Source organism: Zonotrichia albicollis, chromosome 15 (genome assembly GCF_047830755.1).
Source record: "Zonotrichia albicollis isolate bZonAlb1 chromosome 15, bZonAlb1.hap1, whole genome shotgun sequence".
Taxonomy (NCBI): Eukaryota; Metazoa; Chordata; class Aves; order Passeriformes; family Passerellidae; genus Zonotrichia; species Zonotrichia albicollis.
In genome coordinates, this window is record NC_133833.1 from 12,688,097 (window position 1) to 12,710,921 (window position 22,825).

Sequence of the window (22,825 nt, forward strand, 5' to 3'; positions counted from 1 at the left end):
GAACAGGAGATTTTAATTTACTGATGGCCCTGTGCCCCAGAATTTTCTGTCAAAATGCCACCACATCCTCCTGGGGACTTCAGCATGGATCTTTGGTCCCACAGGGACCTGTTTGAGAATGGAAGTCATTTTCTTCCAGGAACACTCATGGGTGTTAGAGGTAGAGGCTGATGTACAAGGAGTTCTCTAATGGTGACCTGAATTAAGGTGGTTTTTCCATGGGATATTTCAGTGCTTTCATGTGTAAATCACAAACATTGGGTTTGGTTGGGTTCAGGGTCTGTAGAGCTCTCTGTGCTCAAAGACTTCTACGTGGTTAAATTTTATGAACTTTCATTTTCTGTTTTCAAGCTACCTGTAGTCTTTCAAAGCAAGGATGTGACCAGTTACCATCTGAGGTATGATTTGCAGGTTCTTTATATTGAGAAGTTGTTGATCTTTTCTGGGAATCAAAACCAGCTGAAGTGTATTCCTGTTGGAAAGCAACCACAGGCCCACAGAACATTAAAAAAAAAAATTGAGATTGGAGGACAGAGGATGTATCATACAACATTGTCATGTTCCCTCATAACTTCAAAATTTATCCATTGACTTAATAACAAAAACAATCTATTAACTAAAAACAGCACCAACCAGAAAAGGATGCTTGTGGATTCTGTACCTCTCACTCCCCTGCTGTGTTTTTTGGTAGTTAACAATACTGAGAATGCTTTTGATTATTCCTTTAATGTGCACTGCTTAGGGTTTAATGGGAAATCTGAATTAAGGACATTGAAACCTATCCAGGCCTGAACTGTGTATCCCAGGAATTGCATGCATAACAAATTGTATGCAAAACTCATTCCTGCACACATTGTAGCTCTCTAACCATTAGCACCAATGGAAAAGATAGCTGGGAATGTCCTTTTCCCTATGAACATGTCTGCACACTTAAAAGTATTTTCACAGTTCCTTGCAGGTTGGTCTGGAGCGCTCTGATGAGCCCTTCTCAGATATACAGGGTGGCTTTAAAATAGAGAGCATAAGGGGAGAAAGAACTCTTGAAATCCAGGGCAAAAAAACCCTTTTAATAAAATGAGAAATCAACTTTTAGAAAAGGGCAGAGGGGAACAGAAAGGTCTGGCAAATAACAGAATAAAAGCAATCTTAAATTTTTCTATATGAAACTGCACCTAATTCATTTCAAGTAAGTGTCTCAAAGCGTCCTTTTAAAATATCACCAACTGCTAAAATCCAATACTGTCATTTTATTGTAGTAACTGTAACTTTACTTATTTCATAATTGGCTTGGCTAGGGAGCTCACCTGGAGGGATTTTACCAGTAGCCATTCTTATCAATTTTTTAATAAATCCCACAGATTGGGTAAAGTAAATAATGAATGGCATAGTACTTGGTAAGTCAATATTTAATTTAATATGGGTTCTGGGAAGCTCACATTTTCATACAGATATTACTACGGTTCTTTTTTAAGTTAAAAAAAAAAAGTTTTTGTTTACAAAAGGTAAAGGAGTAGAATTTGTAGGGTTATTCTTGTAAAATTTATTTCATATTAGTGTTTCATAGCTTCAGATTAATAGAGGATGTGATGGGGATGTGCTGACTGCAGAAAACACCAATAATTTTTCTGAATCTCAAGATCTGTTCAATTGGTAATAGTTCCTACAGGCTCAGCAAGTGTGCAAGGATATATTCAGCCACAGGGTAACTTCAGTATGATTTAAGCACAGGCTTAAATACCATTCCAGTTGAGAGGAGCTTAAGATAAGTTTTAGTAGAAGTTATTTTAAAATTAGCAGTTTTGTTGAATTTTCTTTCTACCTAATATTCTCAAGTTATTTCTGTGTGGGCATATTAGAATGCTATCAAAGGACAATTCCCTCCTTCACCGGCAGCTTAAAATGTCTTACATAAAAATTTTGTGCTTAAAAAAGGGTTCTTTTGGAAATAGCATCTTCCACATAGTATTCCTTATTTATTTACTGTCATGGTAACTTGACTATGAGGACTTTTTTTGAGTTTTGACATTATAAAGGGCAATAAATATCAGTCTTTAATGCTGCAGGTCTCTGATAATTAGTGCATCATCATAATTAGTATCTTATCATCTGAGTACTTCAAAGGAGAAAAAGCAACAAACACCTCAGAAAAGCTACACAAAGGCTACAGACTGAAGAGCTGACATTTCACAGTGGAGAGATTTATGTGGTCTATCATAAAAAATTTAGCTTTTCTACTGTTATTAATCACCCACATCTGTTCCTAATGTTTCCACATGACACCATTGACTGGAGTAGAGAAGTTGCTCCAGATGAAAAAGGGTAAATTAGCACTGGTTAAAAAATGAACATCCGTAAGAAGAGCCAGGATGACTTAAATTCAGCTTTTTTTCCTGTTTTGAGAGCTGTTTTGTGGAAATCTGGTAAATTAGAGTAAATTTTACCAGAGGTGTCCCCTGGGTACCAGGGGTGACTTCCTTCAGGAGGAGAGGGGTATAAAGAGGTGTCAGCATCCTCAAGCCTTTGTTGGGAGGGCTCTGAGAAAGTGAGGAAGGTTTCCTTCTTGCTATTGGGAACTCTTTGATATTGGCAGTTTCTTCCTTCTCCAGTTTTAGGGTGAATTTGGTTTGTTTTTATACAATTTAATCTGCTTATGTATTTTTTTTACTTTCTATTGGTTCCATTGTTCTTTTTGTTTACTTTGTTTCCTTCAAAACTGATTTCATGGGAATTGAAGAACGTTGTCCTCCTGGACAGCTCCTGGTTTGTGGGTACATCCTGGAGCCTCTGTTGGTGCTTCCTGAGCCCTCTTCCAGAGAACACTTTTGCTGGGACGCTGTTCATTCACTCCATGGTGAATAAGTAGCTGTCATTGCTATAAATTCAAACAACTAAAACTAATTCAAGGAACAATTACCTAATTGCTAGACAATTGCTGCCAGAGCTAAACAAGGCCAGGCAAGACCCTGGACTGTCTGGATGATAAAAAGCTTGTAATCAGAGAAAAGCTATGTCTTGTCTTTCCAATAGAGCCAAACACATTTGTTCTTGGTTTTGTTTTTTTTTTAAATTTTTTATCATGGAAGCATGGAGCCAAAATATATGTGTAAGTTCATTAAACAAAAGATAGAAACATAAGATGGGGTCACTACTGTTGCTAAAATCTGGCAAATCTTGAACTTGCAAATAGTCACTGCTGTTGTTTTATAAAGGCAGAACATAACAACTGCAAAAACCTTTTATAACATTGGAAACTTTCAACCACAGTTATCTCAAAGCTCAAGCCTCTAAAATGTAAATTCTATTTTTATTTCCTTGATAATGAGACCCTAGGTTTCAAAAGATAAAATATATGAAGATATAATATATATAATTATAAGGATTTAATCTTTGTTCCCTGTTTTTAATTGCCTAAGCACAGCTTGTCTATTCTATACCTTAAAATATGGCAAAGCCAATGAGCAGCAAGGTGACATTACTAAAGTTATTTCATTTAAAAAAAAAAACAACTTGTGTTTCTGTACTGATCCCTTAAAATACTGTTATTAAGCATTGGGAGGTGAAGATATCAAATGAAATAGCAGCAAGTCCTGAAGTCCTTCAGGAGGGTATAGTCTGTAGGAGGCCTCACGCAGCTCAAATCCCCTGCAGAAAAAGCTTTTTCTCTCAACAGGTAAATCAGACACTCCGTTTCAGTGCTAGCCAAAATCCTGCAGGTGTTTTAGGATCATTATCCCCAAGGAAGAGACCAGGACACAGTTAAATATAGAATTGAAGCTAGTGTAAACAATTGTTTTTAGACACAGAGGCGGGAAGGGCACCTTATCTCGGTCTTGCCTTTGATGCAAAAAATAGTTTGTATACTTTTTCATTTTGCTGTATTTGCTCACACCCAGAATTAACCCATCCCAACTCTTTTTAAATTTGAAGCAATTGGAACATGACACTGCTGCCTACAGAGGGACCAAGCACCAGGCCTGGGGATAGGCAGGGGACCTAAAGGCTGGACCTGAAAAACTCTGTGCTTATAACAACCCAGGGCTTGTAGGACTCTCTGGGGACAGTCAGTCATCACTGGATAGAAAACACAGCAGCAATCCTGCTGCTGAGCCCCATGGAATATCCTATTGGAAATGCTGAGCTGTGTCCTAAATATTTCCTTTGTTTGGGCACTGTCCATTCCAGTCCAGGTGTCAAAGAGCCTGACTTTGTGGTGGAAGGACATCAGTTGTTGGTACAAAATCTGAATTCACTCCTTTTGTTACCTTCATGTTCCTCTGATCCGTAGGGAATCTTTAGTTTGTCTGGTGCTCCAGTTTCAAGGGGTTGGTGAAACGGAAAATCCCTCACAAAAACTGGGATTAGGATGTTCTTGGGGAGGTGTGAGCTGGGGCCCTGAGTCCTTTCAGCACAGCTCTTCTGTGGCTGTGGTCTACAGAGCAAATGAGACGAGCAGCAAAAATGGTTCCTGTAGATGAAGACTTTGATATTGTTTGATTTAGATGCAAATATTGACTTAAGTAAATATTTCTGCTATTAAGTGGTTAGGGATCTTGATTCTACCTGGAATATGATGGTCAAAGATATTTTGTAAAATATCTATTTCCAAAATTATTTTTCATGTCCTCTCTTTCCAAAATACTTTTAATACCCAAATTATACTTTATAATTATCACCTGTGTGGGACTCTTGTCAGAAGAGCCAGAAGATGAAGTAGGTGTACAAGACCATCCTTTCTCAATTAATTTACATTCCAGATGCATGATTAAATTGTTGTGTAATGACAAAAAGCTTTAGTGCCCAAGAAAATTAATGATATCATATTCCATTTTATTTTTAAGGTATGGGGTTTTTTTTGTTTTATTTTGTTTTTATCACCTGAACAATCTTTATGAAAATGAGTAACTGCTCTATTTTAGCTTCTTACTTATTCACAGGGCAGTTTTCCATTGCACTTGTACCTTCTGAAGGGAAAGCAGGTCTGCACCATCCTGGCGTTATGACTGGCCTGGGGGCAGCAGAGTTTATTTCAGCCAATTAAAATAACAATTACTGTTAGAGGCACTAATAGGAGCACCCTTTTGCTCATGAGTTCTACAGCCCAGATGGTATGATTAAAACACCTCCCAATTATTGCATTGTACTGATTGCCAGCCCTCTAGAAGATTTTTTACTGAAAGTATGGTATAAAACTCTCCATTTACATGATGTTTTCACTGTTTCTTTCCTTAAAAACAGCGTGATAATACAACCACTGCTGGAAGTTATATTATCTGATGTAAAATAAGATAAAGTTGGCTGGACACTTTGCATTATTATTTATATGTTATATAGGTATTTTTATGTAAATTTTCAGATTATGCATAAAACTATTTTGACCCAGCTAACCATGGCTGCAGGTTAAACAGTGAATGTAATTAACAACACTTTTGCTGAATATGATGGTTGAAGTTTTGCAAAATAATATCACTGTTTCACATCAGTGTGTAATAACCAAATCCACACCTTATCTGAGCTGTGGATTTGGTTATTTCACTGGGCCTGTTACAACTGCTTTTGTTTCTGGTAAAGTTCTGCAGGGGCTTGCTTGTGTTGAAGCCAGTTGGGGTAATTTCAAACACTTACATACATTTTAAGGAAAAAAAACGAAAAATATTCCTTAGATTTTGATCATTTTAAGTCAGAAACAACTTCATTAAGAAAAGGGAAGGTGTTTATTCTTCTTTGAGATCCATATAGTCCAAAAAAAAGTTTGAAACTACTCTTGTATTGATCTTTATTATGATGGCTGCATCCAGTCCCTCTTTCATGTATGACTGTGGTGCAGTGCAGCAAAGAGAATCTGAACTTCTTGTCATTACTCTTCTCACTTCTCTCTCTTAGCATTTTCTCCTATGCAAAAGCATTGTCAGGGTCGGTGATACCTGGCTGGCTTCTGAACCTAAAGGTTACTGTCCAGTGATGCTGGGGACATTTTAAGATCTAACTGCATTTAGTTTAGAAAGCTTTAGAAAATTTGTTAGTGCAGGTCAACTTGGAGTTCCAGCTTTTAATCAGTAATAAATATTGTTTTAACTCTGCTTTCTAAAGATTCACATCATGTGATTTTCTAATTCACTTATGTATGCCCCATTAAAATCATGTCTCATATATGAAGGCTGTTTGTCACCCAGGTGTCCTTGTTCACAGGTGTTTTCTTCAGTTCTACCTCTCCCAATGTGTAGTCAAGAAATCTTGTAACACTGCGTATCTTACAATGGCTTTGCACAGAGTGATTGTAGTACATTCTGTTGAGAAAAAAAGATAACAGTTAATGGCCTTGATGTATCTTTGTACCCATTTATGTTTTGCTGAGATACCATTGGTGGCAGTCTTTTAAATACATATTTAGATTAATACATATTTAGATTATCTTAAATATAAAGGATTTGTAGAAAGGATCCCCATCCCTTTCCTTGATACAGTTAACATAAGAAAAAAAATTAACCATCACACATGAAATTGTATGAGCAAAGAAATAAATTAATTGATGGTCTCAGGATTCATATTATTTATATTTCTGTATTAGATGGACAGTAATTCCTGCCATGTGTAACTATATGGTCTATTTGTAAAATAGAGAAGTTACTCATTCACATGGGCAGATACAATGTTTTTATTTCTCTGATAACTTGAAAAATAAAACTCAATATAGGATAGTATTTATTGCTTTGTGAGTTTGACTTAGATCACAAGACAAAATGGTTTTCCCATTCTCTGGTACAGATGTGCAGCCTTCTGAATGTCAATAATCTTATCCATTCCAGTGCAAATATCCTCTTGACATCTTACTGGGTGTGTGAAATCTATGGCCTCCTTATGGCTCTAGCTCAGGTAGCAATGCACAGGAGTGTGGTCACCAATCTGCATGATCACTGGCAGGGATTTACAGGTATTTACAGGTGCTTTTAACCCGAGCAGCTGTGAGTGCAGCACCAGCAGCTTCCCTGTCAGCTGCTGCAAAAGCAGCACCCCTGCCCCAAGGGGAATGCACAAACCTCCTGCTTGCTCTGCCCTTCTCTGCTGTGCTGCTGCACAAGAGCATTGCTGAGATTTCAGGTGATGTTGGACAGAGAAATGGAGAGGCTGGATTCACTCTCTGGGAGGGAAGAAGGAATGAGGTAGAAAATAAAGAGGCACGGGCATAATACTCTAATTAGCCTTGTCCTGCTTCTACCAAGCTGTTCTTACACCTGAGCCATCTGCTGAATAATTTGAATCACCTCCTTGTTACTGGACAGAGTTGAGAGAAAAAAATCACATTTCTTAGGAATTTTCTTGCCCATTGGTTTGAGTCATTTGCAACTTATCCTTTCAGAGTGCCACTGAAGCTCACCACCAAGCCAGTTTAAGCTGAAGTTTTATAGTGATTATGGATTTTTATTCAGTTCTTTGCATTATTAACATTGTTGTGTTCTAAATGTCCTTCTGTGTAGATCAATTTTGAATTTATATAATAAAAATTTCTGAACAGCCATGTTTACCTTTCAGCATTTATCCTGCTGAAAACCACAGGCACATAAGTTCTCTTTTGATCTAGAGCTTTGCTTTGATCAACATTAGTTTCTGGATTTTAAAATATCTGCAGTTCATGAGTATATGGTTCCACTCAATAAATGGCTGGAGAGGTTAAACACTTGGAGTATTAAAAGTGAACATTTTTAGATGGAATTTGTGATACTTAGCCTTATAAAAATCGTTTAATCTTTGATGGCTCCATCATGGAGATAAGAAGTCTTCATTATTAAATTTCTGTTTTCCATGAATGGTTAAAACTACCTAAATAAAGGACTGAGATAGTGCAAAACTCATCCTGGGGTATCCATCCTTTATATATTTAATATCTGGACCCAGAATATATTTGATGCTGTTGGTAGCAGCTCTTAATCCTTTGCGTAGATCTGGAGTTTCTTTTCTGCTCTGGCCCTTGCAGTCTTTCAAATTGCAGTGACTTGAAATTATTGAAATTTTGGGACCCAGGGATCTGAATGTTAAAGATAATGGATTTCCCTCTCTCTCCAAAATCCATATTGATCATCTAATGTTGAATGTGGACCACAGACTGACAGGTTTCCCAAGTGAAGCTATTGTAAACTGTAAAGATATTTTTCACTCTGTCAGCTTCCCTCTTTCTCTCCCATTATATCTTCATAAATTTTCAGTGTATTGTGAAAGTTTCAAAATAGAGTGGAGCTCCTACCCCTGCAAAGTTGAAGTCTGGTAGCTAAAGGAGTTGGCATGATAATTGTGCTCCACTTCCTTTTTTTTTTTTTTTTTTTTTTTGCTTTTGTTTTCCTTTTTTTCCCTTAATTTTTTTTTTTTTTTTTAATTTTAAATGTGGCAATTTCTGGATTCCATGCCTTTGGTATTCCAAGTTTTCTGTGTCAGCCTGGCAAGTTGGTGACCTAGAAGTGTTGCTACAGCTGTAAATTCTTGCTGCAGATAAACTGCTAGCCTTTTCTTTTATCAGCAATGAACAAAAGCAGAACAGCCAAAAAAGAAAAAAGGAAGAGGTAAGAGTGGGTGTGAAATATTTTTGAGTATACAAATTTTACAGGGGATATGACCAAGCCTTCAGCTTATCTAAGGAGTACAGTTATTTTCCACTCTTTTAATAGAAAAATAACTCTAAGCCTGAGAGAGGTGAATATGTTTATTATCTGATGTGACTGCTTTTTTGTGCACCCTTGTTTTTGTATTGTCAGGCACTGACATCCTTGAATTTCTACGATTCTCTTGCATCCTATGGATCTATTCTCTGTGTGTCATGAAAGGCACACAAGCAGACGTTTCCCCCTGTATTCTTCCTCATAAATACTTGAATTTGTTAACACTGGTAACATTCAGAAATGTTAATAACTCTGAGCTTCCTCCACCTCTGCAGCTACTGCTTATACCTGATTTTATTTAAATGAAGCTATTGCATTCATAAAAAGGAGCCTCAATATTTCTGAGTAGGCTGTTGTGTTGTTTTTTTCTACTCAAACCCTGAAGATCTTGTTTATCTGAGCTTTCTATGTGGTAATCATGGATAAACTGCTGTAAGTTGTGCCCATAACTGACTGTGGATTTGTCTCATGTTATTACAAAATGGAGACCAATTTTAAGACAGAAAATCTTTTTGTGACATCCATTCCTTAAGGAAGCAATTTTCTGTCTTGAGGTGGAGAGGGGAATGATCCAGGACGTATTTTTGGTATTAAGGCTGTGTGAAGCACCAATGCATCAAGAGTTCAGAGAGGTATTCTACAGAACTTTGACAATTAGCATATCTTCATTAAAGTTACTATGCTGGATGTGCTTGTAGAAGGTCTGGAAAAATTGCATTTTCTATAATTTTACAATGGTTGCCTTGGCTTTGGCAAGTATTTGGAAAAAGAGCAAGTATTTTAATTTCTCTTCCCAAACCTGAAGTTACAGAACAATGACAGAACAAGACTAAATTCTGGTACTGTCCACTAAAATGTGTATGATCAAAGTTTACATATAATTCATGGAATTATCAGAAGTAGTCACATATTAAAGTTTAATTCAGAAATCAGAAGGCTTGTTGCCCAGATCATTTAAATGGACTTGTATAAAAGGTGCTGTACTTCTTAAATCCCTGTATAAAGAATATAAAGGAGTGTTAGCCAGACATCAGCATGATCAAGCTGGTTTCCAATTGCAAAACATTTTTTTCAGAAGCAAAGCTGAACATATTTGATTAATTTTTTTTTTCTAAAGAAAAAGATATTTGGGGTTTTCTCTAACATTTTCTGTTTAAGATAAATTAATCAAGGGGGTGGGATTCATTACTTTGAGGTTAGTCCATGCTTATTATAAATGTATCAGCAGCCTCAGGGAAAGCAACCAATCCATAGCAATTGAGTGTCTAGAGACAGCAGGATGGGGAGATGATGTAATTAGCACTGCATAATGAGTCACATGATGGAAACAAAGATCCTTACATGACACTGTTTTGCCTGAGAGGCCAATGTGGTTGTGTGTACTTATTGTATTTTTCCATTTTTTTCTTTATTTCATGCTTATGTATCTGATCAGTTGAATGAATTAATCTGATTATTGATACATGGTACAATCACCACCCCAGGCCCTCTCTGAGTGGGCTTTTTGGGCTAATTGATGGAATAGTTTGTTTGGGCTTTATTGGGAAGTCATACAGGGTTTTGTTTGTTTATTTGTGGTCTTTGGATTGAAATTTATTGCATGGTACTTTTTAATAGCCTGGCATTTATCACTGTGATTTCCCCAGGACACTAAGCTAACAACTTCACACTTTGCAAGGTCAAGGCAGATTTTAAGGGAGGAGAAAAATCCATGTGAAATTCAATGTATGGCTTAGGTTCAAAAGAATTGACATTATATCCACACATTGCACTGTGTAGCTTGGAATTCACATGAATAAGATTTTTGACCATTTACTGGGTTGAATTCTATTGTACAACAATAAAAACAATATTGTCAACAATAATTTGGGCAAGATGAAGCAACTGTAAAATGTGACAGGGAGTTGATATTTTCCAGAGAAGTACCAACTATATTGTGGATTATATGGGTGGAGGGGAGTCCTGGGCCATTTGAGAAAAGCCTGTGCCTACTTTCTTTCTGGAATAATTTCAGTGTGTTTATAGGATCAGATTTTGGTAAATGGTGCACTGTGTGGAGATGTAATCCTGCTACTCCATGACTCACACAGTATAAGAGACTGAGTTATCTCCAGGGTTAGGTCCTTCATTTGAGTGGGGTCTCACACGCGGGATTGTTGAATCCACACATCCCTCCTGTGCAAAGCTTTGCCATCCTTTGGACATTGCTAACACAGCCAGCAGTGCAGTTTCCAAAGCTCCACGTGCATTGCAGAAGCTACATTGAAATAAATATATTATAATATTGGAAATTATGTATTAGCATATAGATATTTATAATAAGTATTTGGGTATTCCCTCAGATCACTGTGCTACAGAAACCTTTTAAAACTGTGGCCTAAGAGTATTTAACTTTGAAGAAGAATATGCAATGTTAACACTAGATATTCCCAAAAAGCCATTTCTTAATGGGTTTATAAATCTCAATATATTAGGAGTAAATTACAGGGCACCTCTCACAGAACACCAGGTGTGCACGATAACAAGTCTCAGGGAGGCCACACATTTTAGCCACTAGATGAGATATTCATACACATTACCATCAGAAAGTACCAAATGCTTTTCTTGCAACATGCTTTCTGTGACCCACACTTCCTGATTGTTCAAAAATAGAAATCAAATTGAAAATTTGCCCAATAAATCTAATGACTTTTTTTTTTCATTTTGGTGTTTCCTTGTCGTTTCATTTAGATGTAATCACTGCAATGGCAGACTGAGGGCAAATGAAATTAAACCAGTTGGGTGAATTAGCTCAGCAAGGAATGGTTCACAGGAGAGTCTTTATCTACTCTTTCCACAGACTGTGTGTGCATAATTGCAGGTAAGGGCCCTGGCTACATTTTCTTCAATAGAACAATTATAATAGGAATTGTAATTAAAGGTCTGATATTATACTCATGACTAGATATTTGGATCAAAATTGTACATGGCCTAGCTTGAAGCGTGTTCTAAAAATGTATTTGATTAAATTTATATTTTATTGCAACCCTTCAGGGGTATGATTATGCAGCCAAAATTACTCAGTTAATTTTAAAATTATGCTTATAAAAACTGGCTATTTTATTAAATATTTCAGACTTTGAGTGCACTGTTTTTTATACTGAGGTATTGTTCAGTAAAAAGCTCATATATGCATATCTCTGCATTTTACAGCCCCATGCTTGTAAAATTTTCCCAGAGCAATATATATGATGTACCATAGCATGAATTTGAGGAGCCCAAGACCTTTTGAAAGGCCATGGCAGAATCAAGCACTTAATTACTGTCTGTGACAACAGCAATCTCATGTAAATGTCTCAGTGCTGTGTGCCACAGAGAGAATGAAGACATTTATTACTCTGCACATAATGCTGTGCCAGATTTTGTGATAGCTAATAACAGAAAATCTTATTTGTCACTGCTGCAAATACTCTGGAGGAGGACTAATGCTTTTGCAAAATACCTTAGATCATCTCCAGCTAAAACCGGCACATGAAAGGTACTCAGAGGCCCCTATAAAGGTGCATTTTATAATAGTTTAATCTAGAACCCAGTGTGCAGATTTTGGAGAGTGCTTTGCTTACAGAGAAGAGATACATGTGAGGATTTAGCAAACAATATGGTCATAAATAGTTTTCTGCTGCAACATATTGGTGAGGCCTTTGAATCTGAAAAAGAAAACATGACAATAAATAGCAGGTGACATTTTCAGTGTGAGCCTTCAGTTTCATTTCCAGCACACAAGGCTCTACTTCTGAATGTGTAGTAAGCACATAAGAGGTTTTTGAAAACCCTGGAAATATTCTCTAATTTTTCTTGTGTATAAAATGTGTTTCTTCTTTATAGAAGTCTGACAGAATTAGAAAGAGATAACAGTGAAATTAGAAAGTTTACAGAATTCATTGATAATGTATTTAATGTGCAATATATTCGGTGCCAATATGGGAAAATAACGGTGCTGATTTAAAATCATAGTTGGACCAGTAATCTTTCTCTTGACCTGGTATTAGATCAGCTAGAGAACAATCTGTACCTTTGCATATTCTAATTATTTTTGTGATACTTGTTACTTCTGTTGAAGAGCTGTTATACCCTCATGGTACTAATGAAATATGTGCTAAGACACAAGTTTCAGTGTGTACCTTGCTTTATCTTGTTTTTATAGGTTTTCTCTGCAGAGATTTTTAAAAAGTCTTTATTTCATGTGTCTTTTAAGATATTTCACAGAACATGTTGGATGAATTTGGTGGTGCATCTAAAAACTGGAATTTGTTCTAGTCAAAAGAACATTAAAAATGCAAAAGAATAGGATTCCAGCCTGAAAGTAGGGATTCAGTTTTGCACAATTCTGGTTATCTATAGACCTGGTAATTGGAGTTTCTCATTTCTGTTAATTGTGTGTATGTAAGGGTGAGTAAGGAGAGTGGGAGCACTCCCAGAGCACAGCTGCTGTTTTCTGAGCTGAATCCTTGCAGTGCACCTGCCTGGTGAGGAGCTGTTTCCATTGGAGCACCTGCTTGCTGCTCTCCCCTATTCTCTTTGTGAATATCTAAGGAGGGGAGAGAAACTGCAGATTTTTTTTTTTCCTTCAGGGATCAGTGAGGACAAAACCAAAAAGAATTTTGCAGGATAAAAACAGCAAAGGCTGGATATAAGTAGATGAGAAGGTTTCCCAACTGTTTTGTTCACCATCAGAAGTATTCTAAGTGATTTTTTGATATGAACTCCTTGAAATATATCAGAAATGCTTACATTTCTTTTCTGCACCCTCATTCTACAACCCTGAGTGATGTTTTATTTGGTACTCTTTTCCTCAAAGGTTAGAGGGGCAGATAAAATACAGCTTCTTTCTAGTCAAGGGAGTCCTGGTTTGTTTTGGGGTTTTTGTTTTTAACTGTGAATGGTAATTGTGAGATTGATATACCAATGTCTGTTGGTAAATATTGCTTTAACTTTTTTTACCTTCTAAAGAAGGTGTGTCCAAATTTAAAAAAATGAGGTGACTTTACCATGCATTAAAACATTTCTGGTTCAACGGTAGATGTGAACTTCCTAAAAAAGTGTGGCATTATATAAAAAACAGCTTTAAAAATTGGGATGTTAACTTTATATGTATACACATATATATGTATATAACCTCTTGTGCTTTCTCTGTACAAGCAGAATTACATTCATTGCACTATTAACAGCATTCTCGGATTACCCAGTTGGTAGATTTACATCTAAAATGTACATTTTTGTCTTTGCATTCTCAGTGCTAATATCAACAACATTACAGAGCTAGAATTTTATTAGTTCACAGTCTCACAAACATTATACTACCTCAATAAACAAGGAGGATTGGAAACTAGTACTAAAGAATGAATAGTAAGAAAATAAGGATTGTGATGCCCTTGATTCTGGAGTTAATTATGCAAGCCAGCTCCTGTTGTTACAGATGGAAGGCTGTAATGTCTGGATTCAGAGATGTGTAGGTGTCTAACTCCCATTGAATTCAGATGAGAATTAGGTTCCTAACTACCTTTCTGAGTCTGGGATAAAGTGATTTCAGCAGCATTCAGTGTCATTAGTGTGGAATTTCTGCCTGCCTCAATGCAATTATTTTGCATTTACTCTGTCTTAGTAACAATAAAACTCTGGCCGCAGAGTTAATTTGTTGACTATAAATGGTCATTTTAAGCTTTTGAAAGAGAAATTTTGCAAAAGAAACCCTATTGAGAAAGTGTATTTGTATCTGAAGAAAAACCATTCTTCTCCAAGTTGCATCCCCATGCCTTGCTTGGATTGCTTGCAGCAATTTCAAACGTTACTGCAGAGTCCGACTTAGAATGCAGAGGGAGCAATGTGTCTATATATTAGTAAGGCCTTTCATTAAATCTTTACTTTTAAAAATAATTGGTTCTTTTAATCTATAATGGAACATGGACTTACAGGCTGTCTGTGATTAAAATTAAACCTTATTTGTCTTTTAATATGGTGCTATGTTCATCTGTAATTGAGTGGGGATCGATGCCAGCCGTGTGATGGGCAGTAAGCTTATCCAACATGACGGAGATAGATTTCAGGGAAGACAGACTTTGCTGTTTCTGTGTACAAGTGGGATGAGTAGACCATATCAGCAACATTTAATTATTCTGTAGGTAATTACTCATTTGAGGGACACAACTTTCAGAGCAGTATTGGAATAGAAGGAAGACCGATACAATTACCATTTGGCTAAGTACACTGTTTGCACTGGTAGCTGGGAAGTCATAATGAGCTTTTCATTACATTTGAATAAAGGAATGTTTTATGTAATAATAAAGGCTCAGACTAATGTTTAGTATAACAATACTGACATGGAGGAAAAGAAAAAATTAAAAAAAAGAAACCAAATGACAGATCAGTATCATGGATTCATGAGGTTTTTTCTCTTTTTGTTAAGATCCTTTGCTCTTGCAGAATCAGAAAACAATTTAGTTTGAGAAGGACCTTTGGATGTTAAGTTGTCTAACCAATTTGTCACAGTTGTTCTCTTCAGACCAGGATGTTCAGGGATAGTCCAGTTGAGTCACACAGAATCACAGTCTTGGACAACTTCACTGATGGAGATTCTGTGCCCTTTTTGGGCATATTTGACCACCCTCATCATAAAACCAAATAGTTTTCTCCTAATATCTAATCAGGATTTCCATGTTCCAACAAGTTTTCTTTGCCTGTCAGTCTGCATCTCCCAGAGTGCAGGAAGCTGCAGAGAGCAATAACGTGTCTCCTTAGTGCCCTCTTAATGCTGAGCAAACCTGCCTCTCGATGCCTTTCACGTATTCCATATCCCTCATCCCCTCCCATCCTGGTGGTCTCAACTGGACCCATCCCAGTGTGTCAGGATCTTTCATTGGTAAGGCCTTTGCTAAACCTCAGTGATTTCCTATCGAGCCATGTCTGCAGTGTGTCCCAATCCCTCAGGACAGCAGCCCTGTCCCCCACATATCCACTGATGCTTCTCAATTTGTTGACACCCACAATTCTGCTGGGAGTGCACTTTGTTCTCTCATATCCTGCATTATGAAGGCAATTCCCACTGTTGGTCCCCAGACAGATCCCTGGGAGACGCCCCTGTGTGGGTTGGCTGCTGGTCTCTCGGGCTCTGGGCATCCTGGATCCATCCTGCACCTGCCTTCTTGCCCACATCTCCAGCTGTCACTCACCTGATGGGTGACAGGACAGCTCTGGGACTGTCCAAAAGCCTTCCCAGGGCATCCCTCAGCACCCTCAGCACATCTCGCATCATCCCATGAACCTCTGCATGTCCAAGCAGGCTGAGCAATCTATAGATTTCTTTTTCCTCTGCTGTGGGTACTGCTTCACTCCCACAGGAAAAAGTGGAAGGATATATTGCCTTTAAAGCTGAAAGGAAATTAATGAATCCTCCCAAATGTTATGCAGACTTTCCTAATGAATACATTTCCATTCTGCTTGAAGAGTTTTACTTTAAATTGTGTTTTTCCATATGAACTACTGTTAAGGAAAACTAGATTTCTTTCACTGTATTTTCTCTCTCTTGCACCATAAACAATTGTTAGCTCTATACTGCCTGCTAAACCATAAATAATAATTTGCTACCAGTGATACTACAGAAGATAGTTAATTTTATTAGGAATGGCTGTGAACTGGAAGGGCTATGACCAGAGCAGGTATTACTTAACTGTTTGAATTTTCATCACTTTATTTTTAGAGAGCAAATAATGGTGATTCCCCATCTCCTTTTTTTTCCATGGGGATGTTTAAATAGTGATATTACAATGGACAAGCTGTTAAACCAAATGACTTTTTGTCTTGGTTTGGACAGATTACGCTTGTTCAAAGTTTCCCTTTTCTGTTCATTTATTTCTGAGTTTCTTTCAGCTGCAGCCTACCAAATGCAACTCTCTCTATTCAACTGCAATATCCCCTGAGATTATATTTATTGTTTCCTTGGTTAGTGCAATGCGGCATTTGATCTTAGCCTATCCTAGAGATGATCATAAAAAAAATTGTTCAAATTAAGAAACAAAAGTCACTAGGACTTCTGCTAATTTAAATTTTTTGGGGTAGCATTAATAATGAATATAAATGATTGTTGTGGCTTAAACCCAGTCAGCAAATCAGGCACACAGAGCTGTCCCCTCAGTGGGATGGGGACAGAATCAGGAGGATAGAAGTGTGCATACACATGGCTTGAGATCAAGGAAATTTAGCAGGTAAAGCAAAAGCCACATTCAAGCAAAGCAAATTAAGGAGCAAATTCCCCACTTGCCATGGGCAGGCAGGTGTATGGCCATTCTCAGGAAAGCTCAGTTCCATGACATGCGTCAGTTATTTGTGAAGACAAACACCATCATTAAGAAGATCCCTCGTGCCCCTGTTTCCTTCTTTTTCCCCCTAGCTGATCCCCTGACATGATTCCATCCAGTGTGGGGTGTCCCTGTGGTCACTCAGGTCAGCTGTCCCTGCTGTGTCCCCTCCCAGCTCCTCATATCTGGGGTGGGGTGAGGAGCAGGAAAGGCCTTGGCTCTGTGTGAGCCCTGCCCAGCAGCCAGGAAAACATCCCTGTGCTAGCAAAGCATTTCCAACAAAATCCAAAATACAGCCCGTACCAGCTGCTGCGGAGAAAATTAACTCTACCCCAGCCAAAACCAGCAAAGTAACTTGCTATTCTTGTCCAGAGTATTGTTAACATGAGCTGTAATTTATCTTATCTTGGTCTGATTGGATTTGCCACTCTAATAAATATAGTTGTTTGATCTAAAACCAAAATGTAAGAAATTTCATTTTCCATTATGATATTATCAAAAGCTAGTTCATAAAGCGATCAGATGCTGCAATAGGCTCCCTACGAAGACATTTTTTTAATAGCTGTCATAAGCAGCTTAACTTTCTTTACTGTGTTATTAAGAAAAACACAAATCACATAAATGTTTTTTCTTTAAGTCATTTCATGCAATTCTCCAGATCAATAACAAATACAAATAAAGACATCTATATGCCTCACCCAGGGCAATAGATTTAGCAATTTATAAAGCTTCTCACATTCACCCTTTAGTCCAAATAATTTACTGTTTGTCCATTGGAGGCCTTTTCTGAAATTCCTCTGTGGTATTTTTGCACATAGAACCTTAAACCAACAACAGTGCTGTAAAAATACATCTGTTCAAAAGTATGAATAAAACTGCTCTTAAAAAAAATCATTGATCATACATTTAGATCTCATGGCTCTTTATGAGAATAAGAACAGTTCTACTGTTCATACCTGACCTAAGTTTGGCTATACATTGGGCAAGAGAGCTTTTCTAAAGAACTGAAATCAGGTTATTTCATGTACTTTTTTAGGTCTGCAGAGGATGTAGATACAGCATGGAAGTTTGTGTGTAACCAGCTGCCATCAGAACTGGTTTTAACTTAAGTTTCTGCTGCAGCTGCTTAGCTGACAAAGCCTAGTGCTTACAGCAAGCAGAAAAATCCGTATGTAATGCCCTCCATGTTTGTTCTTACTGTAGAGAGCGAGGACCTTTACAGGAGTCATCAGATTCTAATCCAATCACAATCCAATCCCATATTTTTCACAGTAATTATATTTTTATGATGTCTGCATGCTCTGTTTTTGGTGAGTGTTAAATCAGGTTAAATCTGAGTTTGGACCCCTTTGCCTACTGTGAATATAAAACATTTCCAATATCTGCTCTGGCTACCTGGTGACAAGTTCTTATTTTGTCCTAATGACAGCTAAACACCATCAATATAGCAGCTTATTTCAGTAAAAACCTCAGTGCAACAGCAGTCTTTGTTTTAGTCTGTATTTTATGAGTTGTTGGTTAGCAAAAGGAGCTGGCACAGGATTCAGGCAAGTTTCTGAAATAGCTTTTGAACTTTTGACACAAAGGATGTTGCCAGATCATCTGCCAAAGATGTCACTCCTGATGTAATGAAGCCTATTGAATGCATAGATGTGAGAGTTTCCTCCAAAAAAGCAATTTCCATTTGACAATAATGATATGACACTAGGCAGTGCATTTGAGAGGATTGTTTTACTTTTTCAGTGGTTCAGCTCACACAACATTTGGCAGCTTCTTCCTCGCCATACTTGAGGCATGCAATAAAGACTTGCTCAGGAATGGAGTGTCTCTCTCTTAGTATTCATTCATTCATTCCAGTCATGCAATTTTACTTATTCATGCAGTTTCCATAACATCCAAGTGATAGATTGCACATAATTTACACAGATAAATTACTCACAGCTGTGACTTTTTAAAACTTGGAGCTCAGGTCAGTAGTTCTAAGTTGTAGCCTGAGAGTTGCAAAGATTCAAGTTCTAATTATTGTTTTCCATCTAGTTTTATCTGTTATATAAAATGAGGATAGCATAACAGAAAAAAAATGGATGATAAAATAATAATTAAGGTAGGAAAAATGTTATGAATTTAAGAGCTTGTACTTTAACCAAGACAGGTTCTTCAAGTGCAGTGAGGAATGCCTGCTCTCCAAGACTTGCAAAAAAACCACAGTGAATTGTTTATGAATTGTTAAACATAACTTTTGTATTAAGACATTGAGACATTCCTCCATGGCACATCTAAAAGGTATTGTAAGGAAAGAGGAGGTTTTATTTCAGTGCACAAATCCTTTTGACAAGTATATTCTAATTAGAGGTGAAATATTCTTGTGTGTTCTTGTCCTGCATTCGTGGAGGTTTTCTGTAAACCTCATAATTGGATTGCATTTGTTTTCAAAGATCTCTGAGAATGAGTGTCAGCGGCTCACCATGGCTAAGACTGATGGAAAAAATGAAAATTAGATTCCTAGAGGAGAAATAACATCAGAACTATTATCTTCTTTAATAACTAGCAGAAATGGATCAATTAAAACGAATTAATTCTACCAAATAAAATTAATCAATTATCAAAGAACAGAGAAAATCATAATCTAAACATTCAGATTTGTTTTTTCCTTTAGGAATAAGTGCTGATCTCAAATAATCACTATGTTCTTACAAGGCATTTGTAGCTGCAAAACCTGGAATGATGCGCTGATTCATGATTAATGCTGTCAAAGCAATCTTTCTTTTAGAAATGTATTCTCTCCCACTTTTTCAGATTTGTAAGTGATTGTGAAAGTTTTGGTAATCTTAACTTCCAGAGCTGTATTCGTTCCTGGTAATAACTTTGTTCACAAAAATTGAGCAGTCTGTTTTGGTAAAAGAAACTTTTATTCTACTAGAATTTTTAATCATGGCTATGGACTATGCAGACTACCAGTTTCCTGAGAAAATGCTCAAATGTTTCCTACCAGAATTACAGTGACTGAGAAAATTACCCAAAAAATAGTTCAATGCTATAGAAAATGTTGGAGCTTTTAAAGTTGTGCAGATATTTCCTCAGTGTTTATTGCTTTTAGCCTTCTAAGGACTTATAAAAGTCTTATACTTTGAAATGACAGATTCTACCCTCCAAAATACTATTGTATTACTACTACTACTACTACTTTAATATTATTATTATTATTATTATTATTATTATTATTATTATTATTATTATTATTATTATTATTATTATTATTATTATTATTATTATCTTAAAAGAAAAAAATAACTCCAGATGTTAAAATAACACCTTAATTATTTATCACCATTTTTGAATGAGGTATGGAATATTCTAAATTCCCCAACAGCTGTGGTGCCGTTGGCAGTGCCAATGGCTGTGTTATTTATTTAATAGGCATGATCTGGAAGTGGAGAGTTTGGACACATATCCAGCATCATTGGTGGGTGGTTTGGTTTTTTTTTTTTACATCATCCTGTCACTTGGAGGTGAGGCCAGGTAACCCAGCTGTCCATCCACTGTGGAAAACCTGCCTTTAACTGACTTGCCTTTTGGCTGCTATTTAACAGTTATTAACATTAATATTAATTTCATTAGTATTTCTTTATGGCAGAGCTTCTTTCAAAATCAATGGAAAATAATAATATCAGTTAAAAGGGTTTATTCTGAGCCAGTACTAAACATTCTGCTGGTGGGATTTGTCCCAGAGAATTCAGAGCAGCGGTGCTCCTGAACGCCCCTCTCAGCTGTGGCGCTTGGGTGGTGTTGGAACTCTGGATACTGAGAATTTTAGAAGTATTTCCAAGTGTTTCCACATTGGCAGGAGCTGTGCTGGGCAGACAGGAGTCAGAGCAGCCCTGAACTCCCTCCTGTCACTGAATTACCCATTTGTAGGGCTGTCAGTGTCATTGTCCCACCTTAGAGGCACTGGGGTCATCTCCAGAGCAATACAAGGAGTGGCTACCAAATAACAGCAATGTCTTCTTGCATTTATTTTTACACTTTATATATATTTTTTTTTTAGTGAGAAAGCCAAGAACAGCAATCAGTATCATACTTTGAGCAAGAATATGCAAGTGAGAGTCCACATTAGAAGGCTAAAACTTCTTGGTCTCCAAGTAGTTGTATTTTCTGAAAGATACAGTGACTGCATACTGAATAATAGTTTAATTTTTTTTTTGATTTTTCTTTTTTTTTTCCTAAAAATGCTCATATTGTTATTATACCATGAAAAAACTGAATGAAGAATGAAAATTTCAGGAACTCTCTTACAAATCAGATAATTTGTTCCAATGTTTTCCATTACTTTTAAATGTCCTATTTGTCCATAATTCAAATAAAAAATACCGTTTAATAATTGAGGGTAAGTGTAAATTGACATTAATTTGTTGTTAGAAAGCTAAATCCTATAGAATTAATTATATTCTAGAAATCACCAAGTGCATATCATGATACTTATTTACCCCAGCAGCTGATTCCATTTCTGATAAGAATAAATTATCCTCTCTTCAGCATGGGTTTTTTGTTTTTTTTTAATACAAAATCCAAAAGCTGAAGTTGCCTTTATTGACAATGATAATACCTACTTGTTGAGCTCAGCCTTCATAAATTGTAACTGTTAACAGTGTGAAAATAAAGCCTCATCATTTTCTTGAGACTGTTATGGCATGAAGAAAATAAACACAAAACAAACCAGAACTTTTGCTTATTGATATCTAAAATTTAATACAATTTTTCTATGTATATCTGTTTAGAAAAGGTCTAGTTATTTAAGAAAATAATCACTGGAATATTTTAGCTACTGCGCTGAGTCCACCAAGGACAGGGGGTGTGTTTTAGAAAACTCATTAGTGAAACCATCTGTTCCTCTCTCCTTCTGAGCTCTGCAACTTTGTGTGACTTCTCCACTTCCAAAATGTCTGTTCTCATCACAGAGAGCACCATCAGACTGCAGAAATCTTTCCAAGGATCATAGATGATGGATATTTCCACAGGGTTCATTCTTGCACAGAAATGCCTTGTGAAATAGTTTAAAAGCTCATCAGTCTGTCTGAAACCTGTCAGCTTAGCACTGGAGTCCATTTAAATTTCACAGACCCCTGGGGAGATATTGACCCCTTCTAAGTTGTCTGCCCATTTTATGGCCCCATGAGAACATCAATGGTGCTGCATTGTTAGGTGGATTTGGAGTTTGGGTTGAGATTTTCGTTTTTTTATTTGGTTTCTATGGGTTGTTTTTGGTTTTTTTTTTTTTTTTCTTATTTATTTATTCGACTATTTATATTTTTTGGGTGGTTATGTGTTGGGATTCTATCGTTGTTTTGTTTTATTTTGATGGTGTGTTTTGTTTTTGTTTTCTGAGGTTGTTCTGCCAGCTGTGTTTCCTAGTCTGAGAGAGTTTCCTGGGGTAGAAGAGGTGAGTGAGTCCCTGTCTCACGCTCAGTATTATTCTTCGTGGAATCTGAGATCATGTAGAGATTAGTAAAAATTGATTTAGCAAAACAGGGATGTTATTACTGTCTTGGTAGGTTTCCTAAAAGCATTTATGCAGCAGGAATGAGTGGTCTATATCTCTATGTGATAGTTAAACCCAGAGAAGAGTAACTGAGTTGAGCATATTGCAATCTGATGAGTAACTGAGTGAGTAACCAAAGCCATTTGTCATCCTGTGAGTTAAAGTAGATTTGCTCTGAACAGCTAAGGGAGAAGAAGAAAATTTTGGAGGAAAACAGTAATTTCTTGTTATAAACCTCTGAAAAAGACATGTGGCAATAAGAATTTAACTCCTTATGCTGAAGCTCAGTCTGACAAAGCACAGGAAATATTCTT

General features: G+C 36.8%; 1 protein-coding gene across 16 annotated transcripts in view; it reads left to right on the forward strand.

Moving 5' to 3' along the window:
• TENM2 (teneurin transmembrane protein 2) overlaps positions 1–22,825 on the forward strand; it is a 1,510,370-nt gene that overhangs the window by 420,924 nt on the left and 1,066,621 nt on the right. For 15 of the 16 annotated variants that reach the window (XM_074551980.1, XM_074551988.1, XM_074551987.1 and 12 more), the window contains one exon: positions 11,376–11,505. The exons of the other annotated variant lie outside the window; for it this stretch is intronic. The gene's annotated coding sequence lies outside the window, so the exon portion shown is untranslated. The remainder of the gene's footprint in view (positions 1–11,375; positions 11,506–22,825) is intronic. 16 annotated transcript variants of the gene reach the window in all.